At 37.7% G+C, this 12,672-nt stretch overlaps 1 protein-coding gene across 1 annotated transcript in view; it reads right to left on the bottom strand.

Moving 5' to 3' along the window:
- LOC594811 (unconventional myosin-Ia) overlaps positions 1–12,672 on the bottom strand; it is a 77,298-nt gene extending 64,626 nt beyond the window's left edge. Inside the window, exon 1 of the mRNA XM_031000178.1 lies at positions 12,519–12,672. The gene's annotated coding sequence lies outside the window, so the exon portion shown is untranslated. The remainder of the gene's footprint in view (positions 1–12,518) is intronic.

Consider the following 12,672-nt stretch of genomic DNA (forward strand, 5'->3'; position numbering starts at 1 on the left):
AACAGAAAATAAGAAGATTTTGCATGTAAATGCTATAACCTCACTGAGAAGAGAAATCCACTGTCAATTTGCAATATAACTATTTCAACAACTGAATTCATAATATTACAACTTTCTGTTTTGATGCTTTATTTTTGTCAGTTCCACCTACAAAATTGTTTTAAAACATACATTTTCATGTAAAGTACTTAAAGCCACACTGTCCTACTGGTAGCTACTTGTTCCCTCTATATAGAAAATAATGCCTAATCGGTGACCCATTGGTCCACCATGATCCTCTTTTTCTTATATTAATTGAGAGCTGAGTTGATGAGATAACCACCTGTCCAGTGACCTTGCAGTGTGGTCCCTCCTATAAACTAGTACAGATAAGCTTTAAGCCTTATATGAAATGAATGCTTTAATGTTGGCTACTGTAACCACATTAATACTAAACAAGAAAGATCAAAAAATTTACATAAAGTAATATAGTGAATAACGATTATTGCCACACAAGCAACAAAATATCAACTGACATACAAGCACTGTTATTACAATCCATTTCCATGGTATGAAAGCCCAACATATGGGATACAGACGAAGTTGACTGATGCAATCAATGTGATATTTAATTCATGACTCAAAACAATCAATGCCTATCTAAAAGAAGCCATCTGTTTCATTAGCAAATTGAAGTGAGCGAGTACAATGGGAGTGCAAACACTAATGCGCTTACTCTCGTGCTAAATGGCTTAGGAAATGTATTTGTACCACACCCCAGAATAAAAGAAGACAGAAAATTAAATCTATCCTATAATGGCCACACAAAATCTCATTTATAAACAGATGACCCAGAGTTGTACTATGAGAACGAAATTGAGAATTCTTCTGAAAAATATCATAATACCATTTTGTTTTATTCATATTTGCTCATGGTCATCATCGTATGTTCTAAAATGAAAATGGAGTACTGTAAATGGGTAAAAATATGACTATGAATAAGAAATTTGAAGCAGATGTACACCTACAGTATTGCTCGAAATAAAGTAGACAGATTACCGCCGGGTCTCGCGGGAATCAATCCAAGATTGAGTCCCGCGGTACTCCCGCGGTAACTCTTCCCTGTGCGGTACACAAATGGCGGTAATTACCACGAAAATGTACCACGAGATTTTCAAGAAAATCTCGTAATGAACCATCACGTACGTCACTCCCTTTGTCATGTATCAAACGGAAAGGATTCGCACGTCGCTTTACCATAATTGTTTAATCACTTAAACGATGAATGACGCCGGGAGAAATGCTTTCATTCCTTATATTTCTGTCGACGGCTAAGGTTGTGATCGCGCCGCGCGAAAACGTGGGCTTATAAAAATTAGCTGACCAGTTGATGCTCGCCGGCGGGCGGCGTCTCCAATCGCCTCGATCAGCTCAGTTACTAATGTTGGAGTTGGAGAAGCATAACCGTCCGTAGGTCGTAACATGATCGCACTCCGAAATGCTTTATCTTTCATGGTCTCAAACGGCCTTTGTCATTTCTTGATAGCACTGTCCATGAGTTTGCATTGAAAATCATGTTTCTTTAAAAAAAAATATATATTGATTTGTAAAGATTGCCGATAAGCCACTTCAATTTCTTCGCATGCCAAAGCACAACGAACTCTCCTAAAATAAGGCTCACTACCCCCCAAAAAGAAAGAACAAAAATTAGTGCTCATCCCCCTCCCCCCTCCCCCGAAATATCGATCGGCGCGATTTTCATATTTCAACCTCCTCTATTGGAAAATCCTGGATCCACCCCGTGGCCCATGTCACATTCCACCAGTCTTCAACCAGCAAGTCCCCAGAGAAACAAATTTATCTCTTATCTTCTTGACATAATTAAATCATTTAACAACTCGACTCTTATCTCAATCTCTTCTGTGTGACTTGATGACAGAGAAAGTGTATGTTACGCAATGTACGGTCTCTACGTACCCAGGCAGGGAGAAAGTTTTGGTTCCCACGATATGACATGACTTCTTGGAGCCTTGCCAACATAACAGCGTGCGTGATTATGCGCTCATGAATATTGATGAGTACGGACATGCTGAAAAAACTGCTATGCAGAGCTGAAATCGTAGGGTTTTTTTTTTTCGATTTCCAAGTGATGTCAAGGGTAAATCATGAGAACGAATGTGTGTAAATATTCAAACATACTAAAAATAAGATAGTTGCGGTGTGAGAAACAAGAGAAAGAAGTAGAAGCATAAAAATAACAACGTCAATGTCTCCTCTTCCCCCCATCTACTTCCTCTCTCTATTATCCTTTACTCTGAACGAGTCTCCTCTTCTCCCCATCTATTTCCTCTAGTATCTTTTATTCTTAACGAGTCTCCTCTTCTCCCCATCTATTTCCTCTCTCTAGTTATTCTTCCCCGGGTCTCCTCTTCTCCCCATCTATTTCCCCTCTCTATAGTATCATTTATTCCTACCCAGTCTCTTCTCATCCCGATCTATTTCCTTCTCTCTAGTATCCTTTATTCCTACCCAGTCTCTTCTTCTCTCCATGTATTTCCTCTCTCTTTAGTATCCTTTATTCTTACCCAGTCTCTTCTTCTCTCCATCTATTTCCTTCTATTTAGTATCCTTTATCCAGTCTCTTCTTCTATCCATCTTTTTCCTCTCTCTATAGTGTCCTTTATTCATACCCATTCTCCTCTTATAATTGTGATTAAGTTATGATAAAACATTGACAATTGTCGGTTTCGTTTTTTTTTTCCTGGGAGGCACTGTATAGGCCGATTGCTATCTTAAATGTGGTGTCATGTCAATCAACACCAAAGTTCTAAAACACCGCGAAGTGTTACGCACCTTTGTTCCGAGAGCGCCGACTCGGGACATGGCGGGAATGTAATAAATATGTCATTATTTTACAAGCCGTTTGTTGTGACTGGATAACGATACAGAGTAATGCCACGTGGCATGAGAACATCATTGTTCAATTATTAGAGCGTACGGACCATTTAGATTGGAAATTAACAAAATTTAGGAAGCATTGGCGGATTCAGGATTTTCCAATAGAGGGGTGGGGGGGGGCAACGGGGGCCTTTCCTCCCTGGCAAAAAACACTGACGGCCCCCACCCCTGCCCAAACAAGTTTTAAAATAAGATGGTAACCACAAAGTTACTTTTTTCTCAAGAAGGGGGGAGGGAGGGGCTGTTGAGTAAAAACATGATTATAGTTGTAGTGCTCACACTACCCCCCCCCCCCCTCGAGCAACAAGAAAAAAATGTTTAAATTTTCGCCCCCCCCCCCCCACCTCAATTGGAAAACCCTGGATCCGCCACTGCTTGCTTTACTATTTTCACCATCTCTCATATATCCTCTCTCATTCAATTGGAAAACCCTGGATCCGCCACTGCTTGCTTTACTATTTTCACCAAATCTCATATATCCTCTCTCATTCTACCTTAACGTATCATTTACTCAGTCCTCTGATCTTTCAACAGCCTCATCTCTCTCTTGCATCCTCTTTCTTCCTCTAATTTTGATCATCTATTTCACCCGCTTTTTCATGCAAAATGTTTACTTCATTCTTTCCCAATCTTTCTTCTACTCTTTTCACCACCTCTCATATCCGAAATAATCCATAATGGCAAACGATGTTAGTAGGATTTGCATCGTAACACAAAGGATAAATCAACGATGTATACATGAAGTTTTCTCTCAATTTCCCAATCGATATTTTCTCGGCGTCATGATAAACATACGACACGTCCAAACACATTGCTTCCTGTCCTATAATTGACGTGAAACTTGCATCAGAAAATGTGCCCAAAACCAAGATTTTATCGAGCACTATATGCAATCAGTATTTAATCGGTTAATGCCATTAAATACCATTAAGGGGACCTTTAGAATTGGTTCATAAAAGGTGTATTGTTTCTCTAATCTCCCAGCCAGCGCCCTCGTCATCGGGCTCTTTGAAATAAGGGGACCTTTAGAATTTGTTCATAAAAGATTTCTTGAAGTCCGGTTTCTTTCAGGCTCAGCTCACATTTTGATGTGTAAGGGGTTCTCTCTCTCTCTCTCTCTTCAGATGAACTGAACTGTATTGTTCCCATTCCAATACAATTTACATATACTTACGAACCAAGTCATAATTGTCTGGCGGCCGCCAGATAATTCTATCTTTCCTTATCATGATTATGTTATTTTCCTTCTATCTTCTTCACTTTCAACCTTTCCTTATGGTATTCTTTGTTTTTATCCTACCACCTTCTTCTCTTTCTATTTTCTGTATGTTACTCTTTGCTTTTATACTTCTATCATTTCCTCTTTCTATTTTCATTTTGAAATTCTTTGTTTTCCTTTCTATCTTCTGTTCTTTCCTGTTATTATTCTTTGTTTCTATCTTTCTATCTCTCATGTTATTCTTTGTTTTATGTCTCTTTCTATCTGCATCATAACGTGAGGAAATATAGCTAGATTATTTGGCGGCCGCAAGATAATTCTTTCCATATGTTATGTTGCTTTATTTCTATCGTCTTCTCTTTCTAATGGCTGAGTGCAAATGAGGTATTGCCTGGGTTATCGGGCTACACATGAAGAGAAAATATTAACAAAATTATCCATTTTCAATGTTTAGGCAAGATTCAAAGCACTAGCTGACATTAGAAGGCGGACGTGGTTTATTTAAAAACGCTCAAGAAAAGCCTGAAATACAGGCGCGGATCCAGGGGAAGGAGCGTGCTTGGCCCCCTCCCCTCCCCGCCAAAATAAAAGAGAAAGAGAGAATGAGAATAAGGGAAATAAAGAAGAGAGGAAGAAGAAAGAAAGGGGGAAGGAGATCCTCTATTGTAACTATTTTTGTTTATACAACTCGTGAAATATATTGACCTGTTCCGTTTTGTTTGTTTTAAAATTAATCAAGTTTATTTGTAAACACTAGATCCAGCGGGAGGGGGGGGGGGGTTAATATGATGTACATTTTGTTCCCATAATAACGGGAGACGGTTAATCCCATGAATACAAGAAAGAGGGTGGAGGGGAGCCAATAACAAATACCAAATAAATAGCAACAAACGAACAAACAATAAATGAATCAGAAAATATTACGAAATCGGTGAGATGGCCTCGGACCTCCAATTATCACCTTATTAATCAATCAATAATGATACCCCCTTCTATCTTTCACTCTATATCACCGATTGCGCTCTTATCCCTCCTTTTCTAATATTCCTCTCTTCCTTCATTCCTTCCTTTCCTTTTTTTATTTGTCCTTTATACTTTTCTATTATCTTTTGTTGTCTTCTACTCTTTATCCCCGTCTATGTCTCTCTCTACAGTTATTTAGGATCTCTTAAGTCTTATGGGGGGGATGGGGGGGGGGGGGGAGGCCGTCTCGGCCTCCTGAATTCATTTTAACGTTCGTTTCTTTTTAGGTACCTTTTTCCAGTTTCGGAATTATGGACCCTATTTCATTTTCGGATTATGAACCCTATTGCATTTTTCGGAAATACGAACCTTCGGACAACCACCACCCCCCCCCCCCCCCAGGAACGATAACCCCCGTGGGCTTTAGCATCCGAGGACAAATATCCCCCCCCCCCCCCGGGAACGAATATCCACGGAGGAGAATTAGCTCCCCTAGGACAAATATGCCCCAAGGACAAATATACGCCCACCCCCCCCCCCCCCGTTCATTGAAGGGGAAGTCCACCCTGATGATAATTTGCATTTTTTTCGGGGGGGGGGGGGGGGCTGAAAATCAAAGGGGGTAATTTTCCGAGGGGGAGGGGATAATTGCCTTGGCCGGGGGTGTTCGTCCTATAACCCTTTTATTTATATCAAGTCTCCTCTTCCTCCCATGTAGATTTCCTCTCCCACGAATCCTTTATTCTTATCCAGTTTCTGATTCTTCCCATCTATTTCCTTGTATACTTTATTCCTTTACAGTCGCCTCTTCGTTCCATATATTTCCTATCTCTGATATCATTTAATCTTTAATATCTACATGTATTTCCCTTCCTTTTATCCTTTATTCTTTGATTCGTCATCTGAAGACATCACCCTTCATGGATGTTTACAAGTCCCGTCAAACATTGATTGATTAACAAGTAAATGACATGAGGTCACTGTCCTCCACACCTCTACCTAACCCCGTCTTTCTACTTCCCTCTCTGCCCTCTCCCCCTCTCTCTCTCTATCTCTCTCTCCCTCCTGCACGTGATTACATTTCCCAGACATGTTTTGACAGTTCTTATCTAAGAAATATGACACGCCCCAGCCAGCTGAAACTGAAAGGGCTTGCATAGTCTGCCAATTCAGACGCCATACCATAAATGACAACTGAAAACGAGCAAATAATTATTTGCTTTTAAAAAATAAAGTTGCAAATTATTATTTAGCCAATGAGAAGAGTTAACTTTTCATCTGAAAATCACCATTTAGAGATAGAACGAGATTGTACGAATCGTTGTTGTAGTGGTTTTAGAAATGGAATTATTGTGTCCGAAACTAGACTTAGCTTTTATACCATCGGTGGTTCCAACAACGTGTGTAAGGGAATTAATCTTTCGTATAACCATGGATGTCCCTGGGATAACTTTCATCTGATTTTCGGATTTATAGTTAAACATGGATATTTTAAAAGTGGGACACGTCATAGAATCAGGTAAGTATGCAATCATTGATCAATCTGTAGCTAAACAAATTGCAGCTACGTGATTATAGTTAAGTCGTTTGTATTTTCAAACCAGAATGAGCAAAGCGATGTGGGAATACTTTATAACTCATGTCCTATGTAGTTATCAAACTTGCGTGCCTCGCGTATCGATGAATGAATTGACCTACATTCATCCCTTTGTTTCATTGTGTTTGGTTACTAGGTTACACGCTGGGGTAGTTTAAGTTTATCAGACCATTATAATGTTCAATGTATTTGTGGCTGCTTTTACCTCTTGAAATAAAGGCTCTTCGTTATTCAAATATTCAACAATTGTTCTGAAATAATGATGGTATGGTGAAATCCTACCCAAACTCGTTTATTCTCATTATCAATGAACATTTTTTTCAGCTAATTACAAACGATGCCTAGTTGGCTAACAACCATCATGTGCAGTACGTGCGAACTTGTAGAATCAAGTCAGTCAATCGGCAATTTCCATTCATTACAGATCAAAAAATTGAAATCCCCATACATCTCTCACTCACATTAACACACACATATTTATTTATGTTTTGAGGATAGACTAAACATACAAGAATCTCGTGTTCTACGAGACTGCGGACTCCCAAATGTGGTACATTACCGCGGGACATTATGGTAGGTGGGAGTACCGCGGTAACCAGTTGGGTGGCGGTACTCAATAAATTACCGTGGTAATTTGCTCCCGCGCGGTACACGGCGGTACGGTGTCTACTTTATTTCGAGCAATACTGTACTTTAGCAATTCACTTTCAATTAAATTCAATTTATTGGTTACACACAAATATATATATATATATATATATATATATATATATATATATATTATTGGAGTAAAAGTCATTCTCTTGCTGTTTCCATAAAAATACAAATGTCAAATAAAAATATATCAACATAGTTTTCACTTCATCAACACTTCTAGCATCAATGTATTAAAAAAAAGTGAAAGTGGTAGAATTTATTTCTATGGGTTATGTATGGGGGCGTGGGACTTTGGTTAATTTGTAAAATGAAAACCCATGCCTCTATATTTCTTTTATAGATAAGCCAAAAATCCCAAATATTTTGTAATTCCATGCTTTGCTTGAGGTACTGATAATGATTGCAGGAATTAATAATAATAATAATAATAATAATAATAATAATTAAAGGTAAAGACCAGTTATGGTCATGCGATTGCATTGTGAAAGAAATGTTGTGGAATCGATCAGAAAGGTTGATCATCTAGCATCTGCAAGGTTCTGGAATCATCAAAATGATAAGAAATTTGGCCCATTCTTCGTAAAGTTACAAGCACTATACACAGAAAGATGTATATGGGACTACCCTATATCTCTCACAGACCATGAGAGAAACAAATTTACCAAATATATGAATTAGTAGACGGTTTCCCGTCAAATTTTTTATCATCATGTATTAGTCAAAACATATTCTTTCACATGATTGGTAATGAGAGCTTCCATTTCATTTTTTGAAATTGGGGCGTTTCCAATACTGGTCTTTACCTTTAATAATATATGGGATTTGTAAGGTGCCAAATAAAGGTGAGTATACTTGAAATCAAATGCTCAAGGCACACTTGTGAGACAGAGAAAGAAAAAATTGATCACATAAAAGCATCTGCATTATAAACAAAGGAACAGAAGGAAGATAGAACACACACAAATGACAGAACAATTAATTATATGCCAAATTACCCAGATATTTTTAAAGATTATTTTCACACACTTGATCTGCTATAAAAAAAATTCTCAAGGGAGAGCATTCTACAGCGAAGGACCTGCATGAGCAAAGGTTCTTTTCTTCCACTTAGTATCGAGCATGAGAAGAACAAGAAATCCAGAATTTTGAGAGCATTTTGAGATCTGGACAGAATTTAATGATTTATCAAGTAATATTGTACTGTAGAGCAGAGCCATGGACACAATAGAATAAAAGCATCAGAGTTTTAAAAAACAATGTGTTCACTCATGGGCAACCAATGGAGTGCTTTGAGAACTGGTGTGATGTGACAGTGTTTGTTGAAGAAGGTCACTACATGTGTACAGCATTCTGTAAATTTGTTATCATACAAGGCTACAAGCTGATTTTGAGGTAAGTTGAACAAAAGATTTAAGTCAATCAGGATAAAAATTCCACTACAAACTAATAATTTGTATGAAACATGTAGTGACAACGATCCTCAGCTTCTGTCTTTAATAGATGCCATCCTCTTATTAACCCCCTCCCCTGTACCCCTGCACAAATCACATTTTCACCCATTGAAAAATGTAATATTTGATTTTGGTATCACACGAACATTTCAACATACTCTAGCTGAAGTTATCTTTAGCATTCAATCTGATTACATGGTTTGCCATTTCACTATATGGTGGGAATATTTCTTTAAAAATTAAATCATGTTAGAATTGTAGGTCTACATGTACTGCATGTTTGGTTACATGCATGTATCATCCATGATCTTTGATAAACATTCAGTCGGGAAAGACAAAATACCATTCTCAAAGTCTCATTCTCTCCAACTTCTATTTTTGTGGGAAATATTTCACACTATGCTTGTTTTCATGCTTTTGATTTTTGTTTCCCCTAACCTTTCGGACTAGTTCTAGTTCATTGCACTCGCCATGGTTTAGAAACAGGTTGACAAGTCTAATCGGTGATGTCACCTTATCTCTCCTTTGGTGATGTTTTACAAAGCATAGAAGGAAATGGAACCAGAACAATGTGATAGCATTTGGCCCTGCAGCAAAAAAAAAAATGACTGTTGTGCTTGGATGTTGTGCAGGAATAGTTTGACAAAGAAAAACTCCTTCTGTAATTTCTGTTTGTAAACAGCAATGAGAGTCTATATTCTACTTTAAATAATGATTTATAAATGTCGCTAACTATAGGCCTTTTTTTTTCTTCTAATAAATAAATATTTGAAATTCTGCAATCTTGAAAATTTACATTGGAAGGGTAAAAAAGATACAGATGTTGCGAGGTACATATGTAATGGTGGGTTTATGTATTGTTCTGAATTGTTCCTTGTTTATATATCAAAGTATTGTGTGCCCTTTTTACCCCAATTACCTTTATAAAGGTGATTTACATTTCACATTAAAGCTAAACTTTAGTACTGGTAATGCGATTACATTGTGAAAGAAATGGTGTGGAAAGGATCAGAAACAGTTGATCATGTAGCATGTAAGTATTGGTGTGCACTGCAAGGTTCTGGAGTCATCAAAATCATAATAAATTTGACCTAGTCTTGGTAAAGTAACAAGCACTCACATAGAAAGCTATATATGGGACAACACACATGGTGTCGGGGCTAGTACTACCTTGATTTCCTTGTCTTTCTATGCTCATTACTCAGCCAGTATACATTTTCTTCCAAAATTGTTTGGCACATGTCATTTATTTGTAATCTTGAACATTCAGTGTAAGTTTCATTTGATTCTGTGAGAATTTTTTTTTTTTTTTTACCAGTACTGGAGTTTATCTGTAAGTGCAGGAACTGGATTATTTGAAATACATGATATTGTATGTTTACCTCTGATTCAAAGACATATGAAAATATGTAAACATCCGAAACATCCCAATAAGTAAGAGTTCCACTGAAATCATTTGTCATGAATTTATGAGTGACCCTCAGAGAAAATACAGCCACAATAGGCCGTTTTCGTAATGTAACCAAACTTAATGCATACCGTAAGTCTTTGTGAAGTGCCTCGATACAAATTATTTCATTCACCTGATAAGAATAATAGTATTTCAATAGACAGAATCCGAACTGCATACATTATTTGTTGCCAGGTCAGACAAACATTATGGCTTGACCTACCTAGCAACACTTAATATATGCAGTTGCATTCTCACTATTGAAATACTATTATTCCTATCAGGTGAATGAAATAATTTGTATTGAGGCACTTTTCAAAGACTTATGCATTACATTCGGTTACATTACGAAAATAGCCTATTGGTCTACTTCAAAACTTTGGTATGCAAATTGCAGGTTCACCGACGTCTACAGGGATAAAGTTTGCCCATTCGATCCAACCAGGGACGTGATAGAGAAGGACTGGAATCAAGCCGCTCTCCTTTGACCCCATGCTCCAAGCCGCCGAAAAGTTATGCGCTAATCTGCAACTGTTGACCAGGTGGTGAGATAAAAGAGCGCATGAAATTTCAGGAGTTAGAATTCCTACATCAGAAAATGGTATCACTGCAACTGTTCGCTGTCCCTTCCAATGATTTCTCATCCATTGTTGAATGTGTAAAGAGTAGAACAAGCGAACACAAACTTGTGTACTTTCATCCTTTTTTAAACTTGAAAAATACAAAAAACACGCGAAAACACGCATTAGCAAACTTAATGTTATTGAAGATTGTAAACCATGGATCAAATAATGGGACATTAAAGCATGCACAAATTAGCGCATCATCCTAAAATATTGAGTTTTTGACAGGATGTAATTTTTCTTTTACCAACTCTGGCACACAAATTAAAGGAAGGACGGAGTTTTAAATTTGAAAATTTGTTTGATGCACTATTCCCAATAAAATCCCCATATAAAGTTTTTGATTTACACTGAAATTTTGCCGGTAATTTAATACTTTGTAATAAATGTAAAACTGGAGCCTGGCTTCCGAAAGTCCCCGCAGTGGAAGCGCGGTTCGGAGTATGGAACTTCAAAGCCAAGTGGAATGTTACACATCCCATTGTTACGCTGTAGAACTCAAGAATGCGTTTGAATAAATTACAAGAGTTTCGCCTCCTTTTCTTTCACCTCCCTGATCCAACAAACTGGTATTGAGCATTTTCATTTATAAAAAATGAAATAAACAAATTAAAAAACCCAGCTATAGATAGATGAGACAGAGATAGACAGACCAACACTTAGTGACAGAGGGGGCTAAAAATGGAAGATACAGTGTAACCATAATCTATTTATGAAGAAATGCTTGAAAGAACTTAAAGTCCTAAAATTACGAAACAGCACCATCAGGCCTAGACAGAAATAACTGTCTGATATGGGTCATTTCTTTAATAAAACTGACATTTGTTGACATTCCCCATCTATAATCGGAGGTCTAGTGGAGCCAGACGTAGTCTCAGTGGAACAACCGACGATGAGAGAGACTGAAGCTTTTGGTCTACATCAGGCCCAGAGGTAAAATAAATGAAAAACCCAGGGGTCACTCACGAACAGGTATTTAGATATCAGGAATGATTTACACTATATTCAATATTCTATATTTTTATACTTCATATTGTGAAATAAGAATTTTAGTACATTTGTAATAAACATAATTATATTATATTATACAACACAAAAATTAAAACTATACTATGTTATATAACTGCAAATATATGACCAAGGTTGAGCAATTCATGAGCTTTACTAACCTTGAGGACTAGGTGATATGATGTTTGATATGATAGATCTATATGATATATCAAAAATAATATATCATATAGATCTAGTCACACACCACATATTTACATGCACTGCACTCCACATAAGACAACATGGGCCATAATCAACAATGTACCACCATTCCACCAGCAAGCTATTATACCAAGATATAATACTTAATATAGTTAATACCCTTCGAGGTCATACATTCACATACATCAACATGAAATGCAACTCCCGCTACCACGCAACCCCGCTCATGCTCATGTTCACCGTGCACCCACCCTCTCACACAACTGGAGCGGCCGTCCAGTGTAGCTTGCTCCAGCCCTACCTGGCCGAGGGCTTACGAGGGTTCGGTGGCTCAGTATAAGCGCTCATATTCATCGGTTTAAAAAACTAATGGAAGACCGAGAAAAAAAAACATGCACAACATAATTACCTGTCTGTTGACGTGATCTAGATTATCTTGCAGGTGACACACTGTTTTATAAAGTAAAAGAGCCTCAATTGTTGTCTTCCACCGTATCTTCCAAAGCTACAGGTGCTGCGGCGAGATATAACGCTCGACTGGTACCGTAACATACCACAGAGCT

The sequence above is a fragment of the Strongylocentrotus purpuratus genome, unplaced genomic scaffold, assembly GCF_000002235.5.
Source record: "Strongylocentrotus purpuratus isolate Spur 01 unplaced genomic scaffold, Spur_5.0 spur5_scaffold_6, whole genome shotgun sequence".
NCBI lineage: Eukaryota > Metazoa > Echinodermata > Echinoidea > Camarodonta > Strongylocentrotidae > Strongylocentrotus > Strongylocentrotus purpuratus.